Below are 21,381 nucleotides of genomic sequence, written 5' to 3'. Positions count from 1 at the left end.
ATTCAGGTGGCCGGACATGAGCGCCGTCCACCTGAATAATGCCAGCTGGTTGGCTGTGCGGAAGTGCCTATCAGAGCCAGCGGATAGGCTTTCCAAGTACAGCCCTCGTCTTCCGGATGCTTTATCCAGGCAACGTACGGGGTGCGTTCCTTGGATAAGACTGACGGCCGTCTCAGCCAATCAGGTTCGCCGATTCTGGTTATCAGTAACCTGATTGGCTGAAGCGTCACCAAGGCGGGAGAAGACATCGAGGGCTGTGGAAGGATTAAGGTAAGTGCATTTTACAGGGCACAGCGGCGACAATGGGCATCAATGGGCACAGTGGCATCAAGGGCACAGTGGTGACAATGGGCATCAATGGGCACAGTGGCATCAAGGGCACATCGGCGACAATGGGCACAGTGGCATCAAGGGCACAGTGGTGACAATGGGCACAGTGGTAACAATTAAAGGGCACAGTGACATGCACAGTGGCAACAATGGGCACAGTGGCGACAGTTAAAGGGCCAAGTGGTTACAATTGGCACAGTGGCGACAATTGAAGGGCACAGTGGCTGCGTTTGATGGCATGGCACAGTGGTGACAATTGATAGCACAGTGGCTGCGTTTGATGGCATGGCACAGTGACTGCGTTTGATGGCATGGCACAGTGACTGCGTTTGATGGCATTGGCACAGTGGTGACAATTGATGGCACAGCGACTGCGTTTGATGGCATGGCACAGTGGTGACAATTGATGGCACAGTGTCTGTGTTTGATGGCATGGCACAGTGACTGCGTTTGATGGCATGGCACAGCGGCTGCGTTTGATGGCATGGCACAACGACTGCGTTTGATGGCATGGCACAGTGGTGATAATTGATGCCACAGTGGCTGCATTTGATGGGCACAGTGAGGCTGCAATTTTTGTATTTTTTTTCGTTTGCACCCCCCCAAAAATTTTGAGCACCAGCCGCCACTGGTGGTGGATGTAGTCAGAAGATAGAGAAAGGTCAGGAGCAGAGTATTTTCCACCTTTTGGTGGGTCACATTGGAGATGGGTTATCCTGGTGGTGGATGTAATCAGAAAATAGAGAGAAGGTCGGGAGAAGAGTATTTTCCACCTTTTGGAGGGTCACATTGGAGATGGGATATCCTGGTGGTGGATGTAATCAGAAAGGTACTGAGAAGGTCAGGAGAAGAGTATTTTCTATCTTTTGGAGGGTCACGTTGGAGGTGGGATATCCTGATGGTGGATGTAATCAGAAGATAGAGAGACGATCAGGAGAAGAGTATTTTTCTACCTTTTGGAGGGTCACGTTGGAGGTGGGATATCCCAGTGGTGTATGTAATCAGAAGATAGAGAGAAGGTCAGGAGAAGAGTATTTTCCACCTTTTGGAGGGTCACGTTGGAGGTGGGATATCCTGGTGGTGGATGTAATCAGAAAGGTAGAGAGAAGGTCAGGAGAAGAGTATTTTCCACCTTTTGGAGGGTCACGTTGGAGGTGGGATATCCTGGTGGTGGATGTAATCAGAAAGGTAGAGAGAAGGTCAGGAGAAGAGTATTTTCCACCTTTTGGAGGTTCACGTTGGAGATGGGATATCCTGGTGGTGGATGTAATCAGAAGATAGAGAGAAGGTCAGGAGAAGAGTATTTTCTATCTTATGGAGGGTCACTTTGGAGGTGGGATATCCCGGTGGTGGATGTAATCAGAAAGGTAGAGAGAAGGTCAGGAGAAGAGTATTTTCCACTTTTTGGAGGGTCACGTTGGAGGTGGGATATCCTGGTGGTGGATGTAATCAGAAAGGTAGAGAGAAGGTCAGGAGAAGAGTATTTTCCACCTTTTGGAGGGTCACGTTGGAGGTGGGATATCCTGGTGGTGGATGTAATCAGAAAGGTAGAGAGAAGGTCAGGAGAAGAGTATTTTCCTCCTTTTGGAGGGTCACGTTGGAGGTGGGATATCCTGGTGGTGGATGTAATCAGAAGATAGAGAGAAGGTCAGGAGAAGAGTATTTTCCACCTTTTGGAGGGTCACGTTGGAGGTGGGATATCCTGGTGGTGGATGTAATCAGAAAGGTAGAGAGAAGGTCAGGAGAAGAGTATTTTCTACCTTTTGGAGGGTCATGTTGGAGGTGGGATATCCCGGTGGTGGATGTAATCAGAAAGGTAGAGAGAAGGTCAGGAGAAGAGTATTTTCTATCTTTTGGAGGGTCACGTCCGAGATGGGATATCCCGGTGGTGGATGTAATCAGAAGGTAGAGAGAAGGTCAGGAGAAGAGTATTTTCTATCTTTTTGAGGGTCACGTTGGAGGTGGGATATCCTGGTGGTGGATGTAATCAGAAGATAGAGAGAAGGTCAGGAGAAGAGTATTTTCCACCTTTTGAAAGGTCACGTTGGAGGTGGGATATCCTGGTGGTGGATGTAATCAGAAGATAGAGAGAAGGTCAGGAGAAGAGCATTTTCCACCTTTTGGAGGGTCACGTTGGAGGTGGGATATCCCGGTGGTGGATGTAATCAGAAAGGTAGAGAGAAGGTCAGGAGAAGAGTATTTTCTATCTTATGGAGGGTCACATTGGAGGTGGGATATCCTGGTGGTGGATGTAATCAGAAAGGTAGAGAGAAGGTCGGGAGAAGAGTGTTTTCTATCTTATGGAGGGTCACGTTGGAGGTGGGATATCCCGGTGGTGGATGTAATCAGAAGATAGAGAGAAGGTCAGGAGAAGAGTATTTTCTATCTTATGGAGGGTCACTTTGGAGGTGGGATATCCCGGTGGTGGATGTAATCAGAAAGGTAGAGAGAAGGTCAGGAGAAGAGTATTTTCCACTTTTTGGAGGGTCACGTTGGAGGTGGGATATCCTGGTGGTGGATGTAATCAGAAAGGTAGAGAGAAGGTCAGGAGAAGAGTATTTTCCACCTTTTGGAGGGTCACGTTGGAGGTGGGATATCCTGGTGGTGGATGTAATCAGAAAGGTAGAGAGAAGGTCAGGAGAAGAGTATTTTCCTCCTTTTGGAGGGTCACGTTGGAGGTGGGATATCCTGGTGGTGGATGTAATCAGAAGATAGAGAGAAGGTCAGGAGAAGAGTATTTTCTATCTTATGGAGGGTCACGTTGGAGGTGGGATATCCCGGTGGTGGATGTAATCAGAAGATAGAGAGAAGGTCAGGAGAAGAGTATTTTCCACCTTTTGGAGGGTCACGTTGGAGGTGGGATATCCTGGTGGTGGATGTAATCAGAAAGGTAGAGAGAAGGTCAGGAGAAGAGTATTTTCTACCTTTTGGAGGGTCATGTTGGAGGTGGGATATCCCGGTGGTGGATGTAATCAGAAAGGTAGAGAGAAGGTCAGGAGAAGAGTATTTTCTATCTTTTGGAGGGTCACGTCCGAGATGGGATATCCCGGTGGTGGATGTAATCAGAAGGTAGAGAGAAGGTCAGGAGAAGAGTATTTTCTATCTTTTTGAGGGTCACGTTGGAGGTGGGATATCCTGGTGGTGGATGTAATCAGAAGATAGAGAGAAGGTCAGGAGAAGAGTATTTTCCACCTTTTGGAGGGTCACGTTGGAGGTGGGATATCCTGGTGGTGGATGTAATCAGAAGATAGAGAGAAGGTCAGGAGAAGAGCGTTTTCCACCTTTTGGAGGGTCACGTTGGAGGTGGGATATCCCGGTGGTGGATGTAATCAGAAAGGTAGAGAGAAGGTCAGGAGAAGAGTATTTTCTATCTTATGGAGGGTCACATTGGAGGTGGGATATCCTGGTGGTGGATGTAATCAGAAAGGTAGAGAGAAGGTCGGGAGAAGAGTGTTTTCTATCTTATGGAGGGTCACGTTGGAGGTGGGATATCCCGGTGGTGGATGTAATCAGAAGATAGAGAGAAGGTCAGGAGAAGAGTATTTTCTATCTTATGGAGGGTCACTTTGGAGGTGGGATATCCCGGTGGTGGATGTAATCAGAAAGGTAGAGAGAAGGTCAGGAGAAGAGTATTTTCCACTTTTTGGAGGGTCACATTGGAGGTGGGATATCCTGGTGGTGGATGTAATCAGAAAGGTAGAGAGAAGGTCAGGAGAAGAGTATTTTCCACCTTTTGGAGGGTCACGTTGGAGGTGGGATATCCTGGTGGTGGATGTAATCAGAAAGGTAGAGAGAAGGTCAGGAGAAGAGTATTTTCCTCCTTTTGGAGGGTCACGTTGGAGGTGGGATATCCTGGTGGTGGATGTAATCAGAAGATAGAGAGAAGGTCAGGAGAAGAGTATTTTCTATCTTATGGAGGGTCACGTTGGAGGTGGGATATCCCGGTGGTGGATGTAATCAGAAGATAGAGAGAAGGTCAGGAGAAGAGTATTTTCCACCTTTTGGAGGGTCACGTTGGAGGTGGGATATCCTGGTGGTGGATGTAATCAGAAAGGTAGAGAGAAGGTCAGGAGAAGAGTATTTTCTACCTTTTGGAGGGTCATGTTGGAGGTGGGATATCCCGGTGGTGGATGTAATCAGAAAGGTAGAGAGAAGGTCAGGAGAAGAGTATTTTCTATCTTTTGGAGGGTCACGTCCGAGATGGGATATCCCGGTGGTGGATGTAATCAGAAGGTAGAGAGAAGGTCAGGAGAAGAGTATTTTCTATCTTTTTGAGGGTCACGTTGGAGGTGGGATATCCTGGTGGTGGATGTAATCAGAAGATAGAGAGAAGGTCAGGAGAAGAGCATTTTCCACCTTTTGGAGGGTCACGTTGGAGGTGGGATATCCCGGTGGTGGATGTAATCAGAAAGGTAGAGAGAAGGTCAGGAGAAGAGTATTTTCTATCTTATGGAGGGTCACATTGGAGGTGGGATATCCCGGTGGTGGATGTAATCAGAAAGGTAGAGAGAAGGTCAGGAGAAGAGTATTTTCTATCTTTTTGAGGGTCACGTTGGAGGTGGGATATCCTGGTGGTGGATGTAATCAGAAGATAGAGAGAAGGTCAGGAGAAGAGTATTTTCCACCTTTTGGAGGGTCACGTTGGAGGTGGGATATCCTGGTGGTGGATGTAATCAGAAGATAGAGAGAAGGTCAGGAGAAGAGCATTTTCCACCTTTTGGAGGGTCACGTTGGAGGTGGGATATCCCGGTGGTGGATGTAATCAGAAAGGTAGAGAGAAGGTCAGGAGAAGAGTATTTTCTATCTTATGGAGGGTCACATTGGAGGTGGGATATCCCGGTGGTGGATGTAATCAGAAAGGTAGAGAGAAGGTCAGGAGAAGAGTATTTTCTATCTTTTGGAGGGTCACGTCCGAGATGGGATATCCCGGTGGTGGATGTAATCAGAAGGTAGAGAGAAGGTCAGGAGAAGAGTATTTTCTATCTTTTTGAGGGTCACGTTGGAGGTGGGATATCCTGGTGGTGGATGTAATCAGAAGATAGAGAGAAGGTCAGGAGAAGAGTATTTTCCACCTTTTGGAGGGTCACGTTGGAGGTGGGATATCCTGGTGGTGGATGTAATCAGAAGATAGAGAGAAGGTCAGGAGAAGAGTATTTTCTATCTTTTGGAGGGTCACGTCCGAGATGGGATATCCCGGTGGTGGATGTAATCAGAAGGTAGAGAGAAGGTCAGGAGAAGAGTATTTTCTATGTTTTTGAGGGTCACGTTGGAGGTGGGATATCCTGGTGGTGGATGTAATCAGAAGATAGAGAGAAGGTCAGGAGAAGAGTATTTTCCACCTTTTGGAGGGTCACGTTGGAGGTGGGATATCCTGGTGGTGGATGTAATCAGAAGATAGAGAGAAGGTCAGGAGAAGAGCATTTTCCACCTTTTGGAGGGTCACGTTGGAGGTGGGATATCCCGGTGGTGGATGTAATCAGAAAGGTAGAGAGAAGGTCAGGAGAAGAGTATTTTCTATCTTATGGAGGGTCACATTGGAGGTGGGATATCCTGGTGGTGGATGTAATCAGAAAGGTAGAGAGAAGGTCGGGAGAAGAGTGTTTTCTATCTTATGGAGGGTCACGTTGGAGGTGGGATATCCCGGTGGTGGATGTAATCAGAAGATAGAGAGAAGGTCAGGAGAAGAGTATTTTCTATCTTATGGAGGGTCACTTTGGAGGTGGGATATCCCGGTGGTGGATGTAATCAGAAAGGTAGAGAGAAGGTCAGGAGAAGAGTATTTTCCACCTTTTGGAGGGTCACGTTGGAGGTGGGATATCCTGGTGGTGGATGTAATCAGAAAGGTAGAGAGAAGGTCAGGAGAAGAGTATTTTCCACCTTTTGGAGGGTCACGTTGGAGGTGGGATATCCTGGTGGTGGATGTAATCAGAAAGGTAGAGAGAAGGTCAGGAGAAGAGTATTTTCCTCCTTTTGGAGGGTCACGTTGGAGGTGGGATATCCTGGTGGTGGATGTAATCAGAAGATAGAGAGAAGGTCAGGAGAAGAGTATTTTCTATCTTATGGAGGGTCACGTTGGAGGTGGGATATCCCGGTGGTGGATGTAATCAGAAGATAGAGAGAAGGTCAGGAGAAGAGTATTTTCCACCTTTTGGAGGGTCACGTTGGAGGTGGGATATCCTGGTGGTGGATGTAATCAGAAAGGTAGAGAGAAGGTCAGGAGAAGAGTATTTTCTACCTTTTGGAGGGTCATGTTGGAGGTGGGATATCCCGGTGGTGGATGTAATCAGAAAGGTAGAGAGAAGGTCAGGAGAAGAGTATTTTCTATCTTTTGGAGGGTCACGTCCGAGATGGGATATCCCGGTGGTGGATGTAATCAGAAGGTAGAGAGAAGGTCAGGAGAAGAGTATTTTCTATCTTTTTGAGGGTCACGTTGGAGGTGGGATATCCTGGTGGTGGATGTAATCAGAAGATAGAGAGAAGGTCAGGAGAAGAGTATTTTCCACCTTTTGGAGGGTCACGTTGGAGGTGGGATATCCTGGTGGTGGATGTAATCAGAAAGGTAGAGAGAAGGTCAGGAGAAGAGTATTTTCTACCTTTTGGAGGGTCATGTTGGAGGTGGGATATCCCGGTGGTGGATGTAATCAGAAAGGTAGAGAGAAGGTCAGGAGAAGAGTATTTTCTATCTTTTGGAGGGTCACGTCCGAGATGGGATATCCCGGTGGTGGATGTAATCAGAAGGTAGAGAGAAGGTCAGGAGAAGAGTATTTTCTATCTTTTTGAGGGTCACGTTGGAGGTGGGATATCCTGGTGGTGGATGTAATCAGAAGATAGAGAGAAGGTCAGGAGAAGAGTATTTTCCACCTTTTGGAGGGTCACGTTGGAGGTGGGATATCCTGGTGGTGGATGTAATCAGAAGATAGAGAGAAGGTCAGGAGAAGAGCATTTTCCACCTTTTGGAGGGTCACGTTGGAGGTGGGATATCCCGGTGGTGGATGTAATCAGAAAGGTAGAGAGAAGGTCAGGAGAAGAGTATTTTCTATCTTATGGAGGGTCACATTGGAGGTGGGATATCCCGGTGGTGGATGTAATCAGAAAGGTAGAGAGAAGGTCGGGAGAAGAGTGTTTTCTATCTTATGGAGGGTCACGTTGGAGGTGGGATATCCTGGTGGTGGATGTAATCAGAAAGGTAGAGAGAAGGTCGGGAGAAGAGTGTTTTCTATCTTATGGAGGGTCACGTTGGAGGTGGGATATCCTGGTGGTGGATGTAATCAGAAAGATAGAGAGAAGGTCAGGAGAAGAGTATTTTCTACCTTATGGAGTTTATTTTGGGAGGCTGCAGTATTATGTTTTAAACTTTAACCCCTTGACCAACAGAAATGTCAATCTCCGGCCACACCTGGGAAACCTTTACATTTTCCCCCCTAGTAGATCTGCGATTCCCTCCCGCCGGCGGTATTTATTGCTGAGCGCCGCAGGCCGCGCCTCGACATTTGGAGCATTTCCAGGCTCACAGCAGCTGATCGTAGCAGTTCAGCATCGGAATCGCATTATTAAAGCTCATAAAAGTGGAATAATTTGCGGATTATAAAGAATAATGGTCTCACCCCGGCGTAAATCATAAGGGCGACATTAACACCATCGCCAGGCAAGCTGCGAAATGCCGGAGAAGTGACATGTGACCTTCCATAAATTCTCCTTGTGTAATGACAGCTTCATTGAGTTTGTTCATCCCCGGAATCCATGCCATCACCAGGAGGATATTACTGAGCGTCTCTATAATGAAGGTTCATATCATTTGTTATATTGTAGTTTTATGGCGTTGTTTTCTTTATGAAGATATTAATACCTCCAAGATCTGCATACTGGCATAGACCAGGCTTACAGGTCAGAGATAGGGGGTTAGTTTCAGGTTAAGACATGGGCGTAGCATAAGGGGATGCAGGGGTCACAATCACAACCCCGCCCCTAGCTCCAGGGGGCCCCTGCAGCCTCCCTGTCATATTATCATATCCTCCACAAAGTCCAGCTCTGATCTGCCCTAGGGCCCCCCCAGCCACGCTCCAGTACTGGGCTTCCACTTTTCCTTTCACAGTCCACACCCCTCTGTTCTCATTGGCTGGGGAGAAGCTGCGAAGCATTTCCTGAATGGAGAGGAGCACAGGGTGGGGGAGTGTCTGTGCTGTGTGCTGGCAACATGGAATGGTAACCAAGCTCAGCGAATTAAGAGGAGGAGAGTGCCGGCCTGTAGCCACGATGGGACCGATGTCACTGGTGAGGTAAGACACCGCTAAATGTCTCCTAGTCACTAGCTGGGATTCTCTGTATCCCCCACCCGGGTATGTGACCTCATATGTGTTTCTAACTGTAGGGGGGAGGGGCTGGACGTGTGACGTCATTGATCGCCTTTCCCTATATCAGGGAACAGGAGATCAATGACAGCGCCACAGTGAAGAATGTTCTTCAGCTCCGGGGACCGATCACGGGATTCCGGCGGCAATCGGGTCTGCGTCTCCCGCGGCCACGGAACTTCGGACCGGTTAGCGGGCCCGCGACCCACGGCTGGGCAATTAACAATCACGTACAGGTACGGTATTGTGCCCAGCCGTGCCATTATATTGGCGTTAGGCGATGGCTACCCCCCTTTTTTTTATATATATAATTTTTTATTTTTTGTTAGGGGTCCTAACCTCAATTTGTGGTGGCAGCACCCCCTTTTTTTTTAAATAAAAATTACATTTTAAGTATTTTTTTATATATTTTTTTATTTTTATTAAAGGGCTCAGAGGTCCCCAGGGCCCCGGTTGGCTACCCCCCTTTTTATATATATATATTTTTTTTTGTAAGAGGCCCAAAGCCCCCCGGACCTCAATTTGCAGCAGCAGCACCCCCCGCTTCTCAATTTTTTCAATTAGCGGTAGCACCCCCCTCCCCGCTTCTCAATTCACGGCAGCACCCCCCCCCGGTTCTCTGCTCCAGGGGGCCCATGCCTGAAGCTGATGGCGGCCCCGGAGAAGGGACCCCAAATCCTGTAAAGGCGCCATTTATAAAGTGTATACCTGCACTAGGGTTGTGTTAGCAATGGTGCTCCTCAATGGAGTTTACTTTTAATAATACAAATGTAGTTCATTCTTCAAAGACCCCCTCCCTCCCTTCAGGAAATAAGCGAATAAACAGAATTGCCAGCAATATTTCCCACATATCACTTCTGAGAGTGTTTTCTATTAATGAATCCTGATTTTCATCTGTTTACCCAATAAGCCTCTGCGCGGGAGGCCTCTTTGATGTGACGTCTCCTGTGGTGGAGCTGATAACGATGCAGGTTTTTCCCTTTTCATCTTATTCTGATGGCAGATAATTCAGGGAACGTTCTGTTTACCGGCTGGAAGATGGCAGATCTGACGCCGAGGACTGATGCCGATCAGAGCTTCCGCATCATCACAAAAAGACACCAGATTCTTTGGATCCCACTATGTGGCCAGAGGTTGGTGGACACCTGCCCATCACACCTGAGTTTAGTGGACATCCTCAGTGCCACTAAAATGAAGGTACAGGCAGGTCAGATGTCCCCCCATCACATCAGAGCTCCCTTCATATCAGAGCCCCCTTCACGTCAAAAGGTCCTCCCATCACATCAGAGCCCACTTTACATCAGAGGTCCCCCTATCACGTCAGAGGTCCCCCATCACATTAGAGCCCCCTATCACATCAGAAAAGCCCTATTATGTCAGAAGTCCCCCTGTGACATCAGAGGCCCCCTATCACATCAAAGGCCCCCTATCACATCTGAGATCCCACTATCACGCTAGAGGTCCCCCCATCACCCCAGAAGCCCCGTATCACATCATAAGTCCCCCATCACGTCAGAAATTCCCTATTATGTCAGAAGTCTCCCTATCACATCAGAGTTCCCCCTATCACAACAGAGGTCGTCCTATCACGTCTGAGGTCCCACCATCACGCTAGAGGTCCCCCCCCCATCACCTCAGAGGTCCCTTGTCACCTCAGAGGTTCCCCCATCACATCATAAGTACCCCCATCACATTAGAGTCCCTATTATGCCAGAGGTCCCTCATCTTATCAGGGGTCCCCTCATGATGCCAGAGGTCCCCCCATCACATCAGAGGTCCCCCATTATGCGATTATGATGCCAGAGGTCCCCCTATCACACCAGAGGTCCCCCTATCATGTCTGATGTCCCACCATCACGTCAGAGGTCCACCTATCAATAAGAGGTCCCCCCATCACCTCAGAGGTCCCCCATCACATCAGAGCCCCCTATTACATTAGAGGTCCCCCTATCACATCAGAGCCCATTTCACATCAGAGGTCCCCCCATCATGTCAGGGGTCCCCCTATCACATCAGAGGCTCCCCATCACATTGGAGGTCCCCCTATCACGTCATTGGTCCCCCCATCACATCAGAGGTCCCCCATTATGCCAGAGGTTCACCCTTCACATTACAGTACCTCAATCACATCAAATTCTCCAACCCATCACAATAGAGTCCTGCCTATCTATGAGAGACCCCATCACATCACAGGTTCCCCGTTCATGTCAAAGTTACTCCATCACTTCAAAGTCCCCACCATTTTTTCAGAGACCTATTGTCATATCAAAGTTCAGCCTACACATGAGAGCCGCCCATCACATCAGAGCCCACCTTCATGTTAGAGGTCCCTTCGTAGCTTCTAAACCCCCCTTTACATCAGAGGTCAAAGACCTCTCACCATTCTAGAGGTCCCCCTTCACGTCAAAGTCCCTCCACCACATCAAATCCCCCTATAAATTAAAGTACTGCTCATATATGGGAGCCACCCATCATATCAGAGTCCTCCTCCTACATGGGAGCCACCCATCATATCAAAGTCCTCCTCCTACATGGGAGCCACCCATCATATCAGAGTCCTGTTCCTACATGGGAGCCACTCATCACATCAAAGTCCTCCTCCTACATGGGAGCCACCCATCATATCAGAGTCCTGTTCCTACATGGGAGCCACCCATCATATCAGAGTCCTGTTCCTACATGGGAGCCACCCATCATATCAGAGTCCTGTTCCTACATGGGAGCCACTCATCACATCAAAGTCCTGCTCCTACATGGGAGCCACCCATCAAATCAGAGTCCATCACATTTGGAGTGTCTGTGGGGATTTGTGCCCATTGTTGAGGTAAGGTATTGATGTTGGATGAGACTTGGCTCACAATCCTCATTCCGATTCATCCTAAAGGTGGTCAGTAGGGTTGAGGTCAGGGCTCTGTGCAGGACACTCAAGTTCCTCCACACCACACTGGCCAAACCATGTGTAGCACCCTCCTAGTTAAGGTATAGAATGACAGGTTAATCTAGTTTGCCTCCTCTGTAGCCAGTGGAGCGGCTGTTGATTGCTTTAGCGTGCAGAGCAGAGAGACAGTCTGAATATTTATGGATACCCAGCCAATCCTTGGGGAGGTGTGCCCAGTAGGTGGCTGGGGAACCCATGATAATATGAAAATGTGTAGCGCTTAATGTTGTATAGTATAATCAAAATAAATCAATATTACAACACAAATCATAAATGTGATTAAATTAGATATCACCATGTGACTAGAAATATTCAGATCCAATAAATCCAACAATCCTGTGACAAAATGAAAAAAGGAATGGTGCTCGGAGGTGGGTAGGGGGTGGAACAAAGGAATGGTGCTCAAAGGTGGGTAGGGGGTGGAACCAAGGAATGGTGCTCGGAGGTGGGTATGGAGTGCAACCAAAGAATGGTGCTTGGAGGGGGTAGGGGGTGGAACCAAGAAATGGTGCTTGGAGGTGGGTAGGGGGTGGAACCAAGGAGTGGTGCTTGAAGGTGGGTAGGGGGTGGAACCAAAGAATGGTGCTCAGAGGTGGGTAGGGGGTGGAACCAAGGAATGGTGCTTGGAGGTGGGTAGGGGACGGAACCAAGGAATGGTGCTTGAAGGTGGGTAGGGGGTGGAACCAAGGCATGGTGCTCGGAGGTGGGTAGGGGGTGGAACCAAGGAATGGTGCTTGGAGGTGGGTAGGGGATGGAACCAAGGAATGGTGCTTGGAGGTGGGTAGGGGGTGGAACCAAGGAATGGTGCTTGGAGGTGGGTAGGGGGTGGAACCAAGGAATGGTGCTTGAAGGTGGGTAGGGGGTGGAACCAAGGAATGGTGCTTGGAGGTGGGTAGGGAGTGGAACCAAGGAATGGTGCTCGGAGGTGGGTAGGGGGTGGACAAAACAGGTGACTCGGAAGTAGGGAGTTCCTGCACCTATTCTCTGAGAAAAAAAGCCCTACGAAGCCTAAATCGTTAATCACCATGATGGATGACGCTGGTCTTGAATCCAACTGGCAACTTGACATGAGTATTGCAGAAGCCTCAATGTCAGAAAATGTCAATGTGTGATGAGTCCTCCCTGGTAGGATATGGATATCTCCTACTCTCCCGGAGTAGCATGGGACATTGACCAATCATGGAGCCTGGAAGCCCTCAGTGGGGTCAATGTGTTATGGGGCCATACAAGAACTCCGATCGGTTTGGTGACCAGGCTGTAGTACTTGACCGCAGCAGAGTAACTGGAGGTCACTGCGATGTTCCAGGACTGACTGAAAACCATTTCAAATCTTTTGCTCGGTAAAAGAGATGTGAGTTCATCTTCATAAAGCCTTCCATGGACGCTGTTGTGACTGCCGGAATATCCCGGCTGTGTGAAGGAACGCAGTTCCATTATGAAGACCGCGGGGCAAGGCCGGCGTGCGGCGCACAGCGGACTGATGAGGTCTCCGTGGAGAAGATTGATCAGCGGGGGTCTGCCTAATGATCTCCTGGGTAAAAGAATTAAAACTGAACCCTGGTGTTCGGCATCCTGAAGGGAGCGCAGTCCTCGCCTCGCACACGCTCCAGTGCGTGGAGGAAGACGGGACGACACGCGGTGCGTTTTCTAGGGGAGGAGGAATTAACTCTCGTCTGATGGAGAATTTAGGGAAATCGCAGAGTTCCAGGCGGGGTGTGGAGATCATTAATGGATCTTTGGAGGATTCACAAGGAATTCTTTTGGGGCTTCGGAGACTAAATTTACAAACAGAGACACAGAGAGGAAGAATGCAGAACCAGATCTGTGCCACCGGCGAGGAAAGATGGATGCCCCAACGTGCCCAACTCCTTCATCAGCATGATAATGACATTAACAAATAAAGTCTCTTTTCATGACATACCTTATTTAATGCCCAACATCACTGGGCCTCTTCGCTTCTCTAGGTGTACAGACCCGGGAACTCAGCACAGGGATGGTGGGAACCCCTCATAATGGGCACAGCGGGTGTACAGACCCAGGAACTCAGCACAGGGATGGTGAGAACCCCTCATAATGGGCACAGCGGGTGTACAGACCCAGGAACTCAGCACAGGGATGGTGAGAACCCCTCATAATGGGGCACAGCGGGTGTACAGACCCGGGAACTCAGCACAGGGATGGTGGGAACCCCTCATAATGGGCACATCAGGTGTACAGACCTGGGAACTCAGCACAGGGATGGTGAGAACCCCTCATAATGGGCACAGCGGGTGTACAGACCCAGGAACTCAGCACAGGAATGGTGGGAACCCCTCATAATGGGCACAGCGGGTGTACAGACCCGGGAACTCAGCACAGGGATGGTGGGAACCCCTCATAATGGGCACATCGGGTGTACAGACCCGGGAACTCGGCACAGGGATGGTGGGAACCCCTCATAATGGGCACAGCGGGTGTACAGACCCGGGAACTCAGCACAGGAATGGTGGGAACCCCTCATAATGGGCACAGCGGGTGTACAGACCCAGGAACTCAGCACAGGAATGGTGAGAACTCCTCATAATGGGCACAGCGGGTGTACAGACCCGAGAACTCAGCACAGGGATGGTGGGAACCCCTCATTGTGGGCACAGCAGGTGTACAGACCGGCCTGAGCCGGTGATACAAGGCAGGATGGATCCATGCGCCAAATTCTGACCCCACCATCTGAATGTCGCAGCTGAAATCCAGACTCATCAGACCAGGCAACGTTTTCCCAATCTTCTATTGTCCAGTTTTGGTGACCCTGTGCCAATTTTAGCCTCGGTTTCCTGTTCTTGGCTGAGAGGAGTGGCCCCCGGTGTGGTCTTCTGCTGCTGTAGCCCATCTGCTTCAAGGTTGGATGTGTTGTGTGTTCAGAGATGGTCTTCTGCATACCTTGGGTGTAACGAGGGGTGATTCTGAGTTACTGTTGCCTTTCTATCATCTGGAACCATTCTGCTAATTGTCCTCTGATATCAACAAGGCTTTTTCCCCCCACACACTGGATATTTTCTCTTTTCCCCACCATTCTCTGTAAACCCGAGAGATGGTTGTGTGTAAAAATCCCAGAAATCCTCAGACCGGCCCGCCTGCCGCCAACAACCATCCCACGTTCAAAGTCACTTCAATCTTTGTTTCTTCCCCTTTATGATGCTCGGTTTGAACTTCCACAAGTCGTCTTCACCACGTCTAGATGCCCAAATGCGTTGAGTTGCTGCCGTGTAATTGGCTGATTAGCAATTTGTGTTACCGAGCAATGGAACAGGTACACCGAATAAAGTGGCCTGTATCGAAATCTTATTTTTCTCTTATTGGCGGATCATTATATTCTAGATTAGCTGTATCTCTTATTTCAATGATCGGCGGATACAATGTATCGGAATGTTCTCGGAGATCTCTCTCAGCGGAGGACCCCGCGGTGCACGCCGTGCCGCCTCACCGGTGATAGTAATACATCTCTGATCATTTCCAGGGCCGGATATTAGAGGAGTGATCACCACCGTCCGGTGGAATGTCGGAGAAGATGGCGGCACGCTCCGCTGATCACAGGATTGGAGGGAATGACATTACCGGGAGCCGCTCGCCGCCATGGAGGATGGGCAGAGGAGCAATGAGTGGGATAATAAGCGCCGTATTGACGTCATAAGTGGAGAGAAAAATACATTTCACCGGAGAGAGGTGAAGGTCAATTGGCTGGATTTAACGATCCGCCAACGCGGGGTTATTTTTAAACCCTTCCCGTCAGTCTTGCGCAGGTGTACCGGCTCCTCTCCTGGAATGAAACAGCTTCCTCTGATTTCACTGCACACTGTGAGCTTCTCACCATGTGTATTAGAAGCTGCAGCAAGTCAGATAGAGCCCCGCCTCATTTCCTGGCTGAAGCACAGACCGCATCATCAAACTCAATTTTATCGTGGTCCGCATGGGCATTATGGTTGTCCTCAAAAGGCCAGTTGAGCACCACCTTACACCAGATGTTAAGAGCCCCCCTCACCATCAGAAGTCAAGAGTCCCCCACCATCTCTTACATCACAGTTCACCCGCCTTACCTTGTGCTTCTGGGGGTGGAGCTGGAAAAAAGCGTGTGTGGGGGCAACCAGGTGAGGAGTACAAAGACTCAAACTCAATTTCATCGTGGGCCGCATGGGCATTATGGTTGTCCTCAAAAGGCCAGTTGAGCACAACCTTACACCAGATGTTAAGAGCCCCCCCCCCCCCCACCATCATAAGTCAAGAGTCCCCCACCATCTCTTACATCACAGTTCATCTGCCTTACCTTGTGCTGCTGGGGGTGGAGCTGGAAAAAAGCGTGTGTGGCGGCAACCAGGTGAGGAGTACAAAGACGCAAACTCAATTTCATCGTGAGCCGCATGGACTTTATTCTTAATTCAATAGAACCAGCTTCCACCTCCACCGGTCCAGCGCTATCACACCCTACCGGAGGATACAAGGGATGGAACCCAGAGCAACCAATCAGAAGTCTGGATTGGATCCAATGCTTCTGATGTGTTCCAGGAATCCATTTCCCAACACATTGAAAGAACAATCTACGAGTCTTCTTACGGCTTTCTCCTAATCACAAAACACGAGGGATGCGTCGGCCATGTTGTCGGAATTTTCTCTCTGATTTGTCTCGGCACTAATGGACTTAAAAGCTTCTTTTTTTTTTTGCTGTTTAAAGTGTCATTAAACAATGAAATGGCTTGTGTTGTAGTAATTTCTGCATCTCTGATTCTGTAACAACAACAGCCAGAAGATTTCCAGAGTCAAAAAGCTTAAATTTTGATCTTTTTTTCAGTCTTTGATGGAGATAGAAGCATCCCATAGAGAATCTTCATGGGTGGGGGAGGAGAGGGGGCTGATCATCACACGGCCTGCAGAAAAACAATAATGACAAGGAATTGTGCTGTGCTGTGTTGTGCTGTGTTGTGTTGTGCTGTGTTGTGCTGTGTTGTGTTGTGCTGTGTTGTGCTGTGTTGTGCTGTGTTGTGTTGTGCTGTGCTGTGCTGTGTTGTGTTGTGCTGTGTTGTGTTGTGCTGTGTTGTGCTGTGTTGTGCTGTGTTGTGTTGTGCTGTGCTCCCTGGTTGCCCAGGACAGTCCCACATTTTGCAGTTCTGTCCCGGGCACCTTCATTCCAGGACAATACAGTGTCCCGGAATGAAACCGACACAGCCACCTGATGAGCCGACAGGTGGAAACTGTCTGTTTCCCAGCCCAGGGTGTTCGCCCCGCAATGCACTGCGCTCAACCAGGGCGCAGTAAAAGCTGGTAGTTAAGGAGCGGGGCTGGGAAGCCGAAATCTTTAACGACTGATGAGTCATCAGCTGTCAATGGGCTTACCCGCTGACAGCTGAATAATAAAAAAAGAAAGCTGCCAATAAAAAAAAAAAAAAAAAGTGTGGGTTCCCCCTCCCCTAGTCCATTCCAGACCCTATGGGGGCTTCCAGATTCTGATAATCCCCCTGCCTGCATGCCACCACAACCACCAGCCAGGGTAAGATGGGGACAAGGTGCTTTGGGGTGGGGAAGGGGGGGGGGGCAGAGCCCGAGAGGTCTGGTATGGACTAGGGGGAGGGGGCACTATGTTTTTTGTGCTTTTTGTTTTTTCAATAGCTGCAACTGACTTTTTTCTTTAGAAATTGGAATTTTTGCTGCAGCAGGTTCTATACATGGTACACATGCACCACTTTACAGGCAGACTAAGGGGACCCCCCAGGCACTATATTTAGAGGAATTGTTCATTTTTTATTGCTGCATAATGCTCCTGAACATTTTTAAAAACATTTTTTGCATTGATACAAGTGCCCCAAGGCAGTACCCGGATTCCCCATACCCCTATTATGGCCAATTACTTGCATATAAGCCTTTAAAATTGGAAAATTGTTGTGAAGGAGAGGGTGTCCCTGAATGGCAGTTTGGAAATGTGGTCACCCTAGCTGTGCTGTGTTGTGTTGTGCTGTGCTGTGCTGTGTTGTGCTGTGTTGTGTTGTGTTGTGTTGTGCTGTGCTGTGCTGTGCTGTGTTGTGCTGTGTTGTGCTGTGCTGTGCTGTGCTGTGTTGTGCTGTGTTGTGTTGTGCTGTGTTGTGTTGTGCTGTGTTGTGTTGTGCTGTGCTGTGCTGTGTTGTGCTGTGTTGTGCTGTGTTGTGCTGTGCTGTGCTGTGCTGTGTTGTGTTGTGTTGTGCTGTGTTGTGCTGTGCTGTGTTGTGTTGTGTTGTGCTGTGTTGTGTTGTGCTGTGTTGTGCTGTGTTGTGCTGTGTTGTGTTGTGCTGTGTTGTGCTGTGTTGTGTTGTGCTGTGCTGTGTTGTGTTGTGCTGTGCTGTGTTGTGCTGTGTTGTGTTGTGCTGTGCTGTGCTGTGTTGTGCTGTGTTGTGCTGTGTTGTGCTGTGCTGTGCTGTGTTGTGTTGTGTTGTGCTGTGCTGTGCTGTGTTGTGTTGTGCTGTGTTGTGCTGTGTTGTGTTGTGCTGTGTTGTGCTGTGTTGTGTTGTGCTGTGCTGTGTTGTGTTGTGTTGTGCTGTGTTGTGCTGTGTTGTGTTGTGCTGTGTTGTGTTGTGCTGTGCTGTGTTGTGCTGTGCTGTGTTGTGTTGTGTTGTGTTGTGTTGTGCTTTGTTGTGTTGTGTTGTGCTGTGTTGTGTTGTGCTGTGCTGTGCTGTGCTGTGCTGTGTTGTGCTGTGCTGTGTTGTGTTGTGTTGTGCTGTGTTGTGCTGTGTTGTGTTGTGCTGTGTTGTGTTGTGCTGTGCTGTGTTGTGTTGTGTTGTGCTGTGTTGTGCTGTGTTGTGTTGTGTTGTGCTGTGCTGTGCTGTGCTGTGTTGTGTTGTGTTGTGCTGTGCTGTGTTGTGTTGTGCTGTGTTGTGTTGTGCTGTGTTGTGCTGTGCTGTGTTGTGCTGTGTTGTGCTGTGTTGTGTTGTGCTGTGTTGTGCTGTGTTGTGTTGTGCTGTGTTGTGCTGTGTTGTGTTGTGCTGTGTTGTGCTGTGCTGTGTTGTGTTGTGTTGTGCTGTGTTGTGTTGTGCTGTGTTGTGCTGTGCTGTGCTGTGTTGTGCTGTGCTGTGCTGTGTTGTGTTGTGTTGTGCTGTGCTGTGCTGTGTTGTGCTGTGCTGTGTTGTGTTGTGCTGTGTTGTGCTGTGTTGTGTTGTGCTGTGTTGTGCTGTGTTGTGTTGTGCTGTGTTGTGCTGTGTTGTGCTGTGCTGTGCTGTGCTGTGTTGTGTTGTGCTGTGTTGTGCTGTGTTGTGCTGTGCTGTGTTGTGCTGTGTTGTGCTGTGTTGTGTTGTGCTGTGTTGTGTTGTGCTGTGCTGTGCTGTGTTGTGTTGTGCTGTGCTGTGCTGTGTTGTGCTGTGTTGTGCTGTGTTGTGCTGTGCTGTGCTGTGTTGTGTTGTGTTGTGCTGTGCTGTGTTGTGCTGTGCTGTGTTGTGTTGTGTTGTGCTGTGTTGTGCTGTGTTGTGTTGTGCTGTGTTGTGCTGTGCTGTGTTGTGTTGTGTTGTGCTGTGTTGTGCTGTGCTGTGCTGTGTTGTGCTGTGCTGTGCTGTGCTGTGTTGTGTTGTGCTGTGTTGTGCTGTGCTGTGCTGTGTTGTGTTGTGCTGTGTTGTGCTGTGTTGTGTTGTGCTGTGCTGTGCTGTGTTGTGTTGTGCTGTGTTGTGCTGTGTTGTGTTGTGCTGTGCTGTGTTGTGCTGTGTTGTGTTGTGCTGTGTTGTGTTGTGTTGTGCTGTGTTGTGCTGTGTTGTGTTGTGTTGTGCTGTGTTGTGCTGTGTTGTGTTGTGCTGTGTTGTGCTGTGTTGTGTTGTGCTGTGTTGTGCTGTGTTGTGTTGTGCTGTGCTGTGCTGTGTTGTGTTGTGCTGTGCTGTGTTGTGCTGTGCTGTGTTGTGCTGTGTTGTGCTGTGCTGTGCTGTGTTGTGTTGTGCTGTGCTGTGTTGTGCTGTGCTGTGTTGTGTTGTGTTGTGCTGTGTTGTGCTGTGTTGTGTTGTGCTGTGTTGTGCTGTGTTGTGTTGTGCTGTGTTGTGCTGTGTTGTGTTGTGCTGTGCTGTGTTGTGCTGTGTTGTGTTGTGCTGTGTTGTGTTGTGTTGTGCTGTGTTGTGCTGTGCTGTGTTGTGTTGTGCTGTGTTGTGCTGTGTTGTGTTGTGCTGTGTTGTGCTGTGTTGTGTTGTGCTGTGTTGTGCTGTGTTGTGTTGTGCTGTGTTGTGCTGTGTTGTGTTGTGCTGTGCTGTGTTGTGCTGTGCTGTGTTGTGCTGTGTTGTGTTGTGCTGTGTTGTGCTGTGTTGTGCTGTGCTGTGTTGTGTTGTGTTGTGCTGTGCTGTGCTGTGCTGTGCTGTGTTGTGTTGTGTTGTGCTGTGTTGTGTTGTGTTGTGCTGTGCTGTGTTGTGCTGTGCTGTGTTGTGTTGTGTTGTGTTGTGCTGTGTTGTGTTGTGCTGTGTTGTGCTGTGTTGTGTTGTGCTGTGCTGTGCTGTGTTGTGTTGTGCTGTGTTGTGCTGTGTTGTGTTGTGCTGTGCTGTGTTGTGTTGTGCTGTGTTGTGCTGTGCTGTGTTGTGTTGTGTTGTGTTGTGCTGTGCTGTGTTGTGTTGTGTTGTGCTGTGTTGTGCTGTGCTGTGTTGTGCTGTGCTGTGTTGTGCTGTGCTGTGTTGTGTTGTGTTGTGTTGTGCTGTGTTGTGCTGTGTTGTGTTGTGCTGTGTTGTGCTGTGTTGTGTTGTGCTGTGTTGTGCTGTGCTGTGTTGTGCTGTGTTGTGCTGTGTTGTGCTGTGTTGTGCTGTGCTGTGCTGTGCTGTGTTGTGTTGTGTTGTGCTGTGCTGTGTTGTGCTGTGCTGTGTTGTGTTGTGTTGTGCTGTGTTGTGCTGTGTTGTGTTGTGCTGTGTTGTGCTGTGTTGTGTTGTGCTGTGCTGTGTTGTGTTGTGTTGTGTTGTGCTGTGCTGTGTTGTGTTGTGTTGTGCTGTGTTGTGCTGTGCTGTGCTGTGCTGTGCTGTGTTGTGCTGTGCTGTGTTGTGTTGTGTTGTGTTGTGCTGTGCTGTGTTGTGCTGTGTTGTGTTGTGCTGTGTTGTGCTGTGTTGTGTTGTGCTGTGTTGTGCTGTGTTGTGTTGTGCTGTGTTGTGCTGTGTTGTGCTGTGTTGTGCTGTGCTGTGCTGTGCTGTGTTGTGTTGTGTTGTGCTGTGCTGTGTTGTGCTGTGCTGTGTTGTGTTGTGTTGTGCTGTGTTGTGCTGTGTTGTGTTGTGCTGTGTTGTGCTGTGTTGTGTTGTGCTGTGCTGTGTTGTGTTGTGTTGTGCTGTGTTGTGCTGTGTTGTGTTGTGTTGTGTTGTGCTGTGTTGTGTTGTGCTGTGTTGTGCTGTGTTGTGTTGTGCTGTGTTGTGCTGTGCTGTGTTGTGTTGTGTTGTGCTGTGTTGTGCTGTGTTGTGTTGTGCTGTGTTGTGCTGTGTTGTGTTGTGCTGTGTTGTGCTGTGTTGTGTTGTGCTGTGTTGTGCTGTGTTGTGCTGTGTTGTGCTGTGCTGTGCTGTGTTGTGTTGTGTTGTGCTGTGCTGTGTTGTGCTGTGCTGTGTTGTGTTGTGTTGTGCTGTGTTGTGCTGTGTTGTGTTGTGCTGTGTTGTGCTGTGTTGTGTTGTGCTGTGTTGTGCTGTGTTGTGCTGTGTTGTGTTGTGCTGTGTTGTGCTGTGTTGTGTTGTGCTGTGCTGTGTTGTGTTGTGCTGTGCTGTGCTGTGCTGTGTTGTGTTGTGCTGTGCTGTGTTGTGCTGTGTTGTGTTGTGCTGTGTTGTGCTGTGTTGTGCTGTGCTG

This window comes from Rana temporaria, chromosome 2 (assembly GCF_905171775.1).
Source record: "Rana temporaria chromosome 2, aRanTem1.1, whole genome shotgun sequence".
Taxonomy (NCBI): domain Eukaryota; kingdom Metazoa; phylum Chordata; class Amphibia; order Anura; family Ranidae; genus Rana; species Rana temporaria.
Note: the sequence above shows the minus strand (reverse complement) of the source record.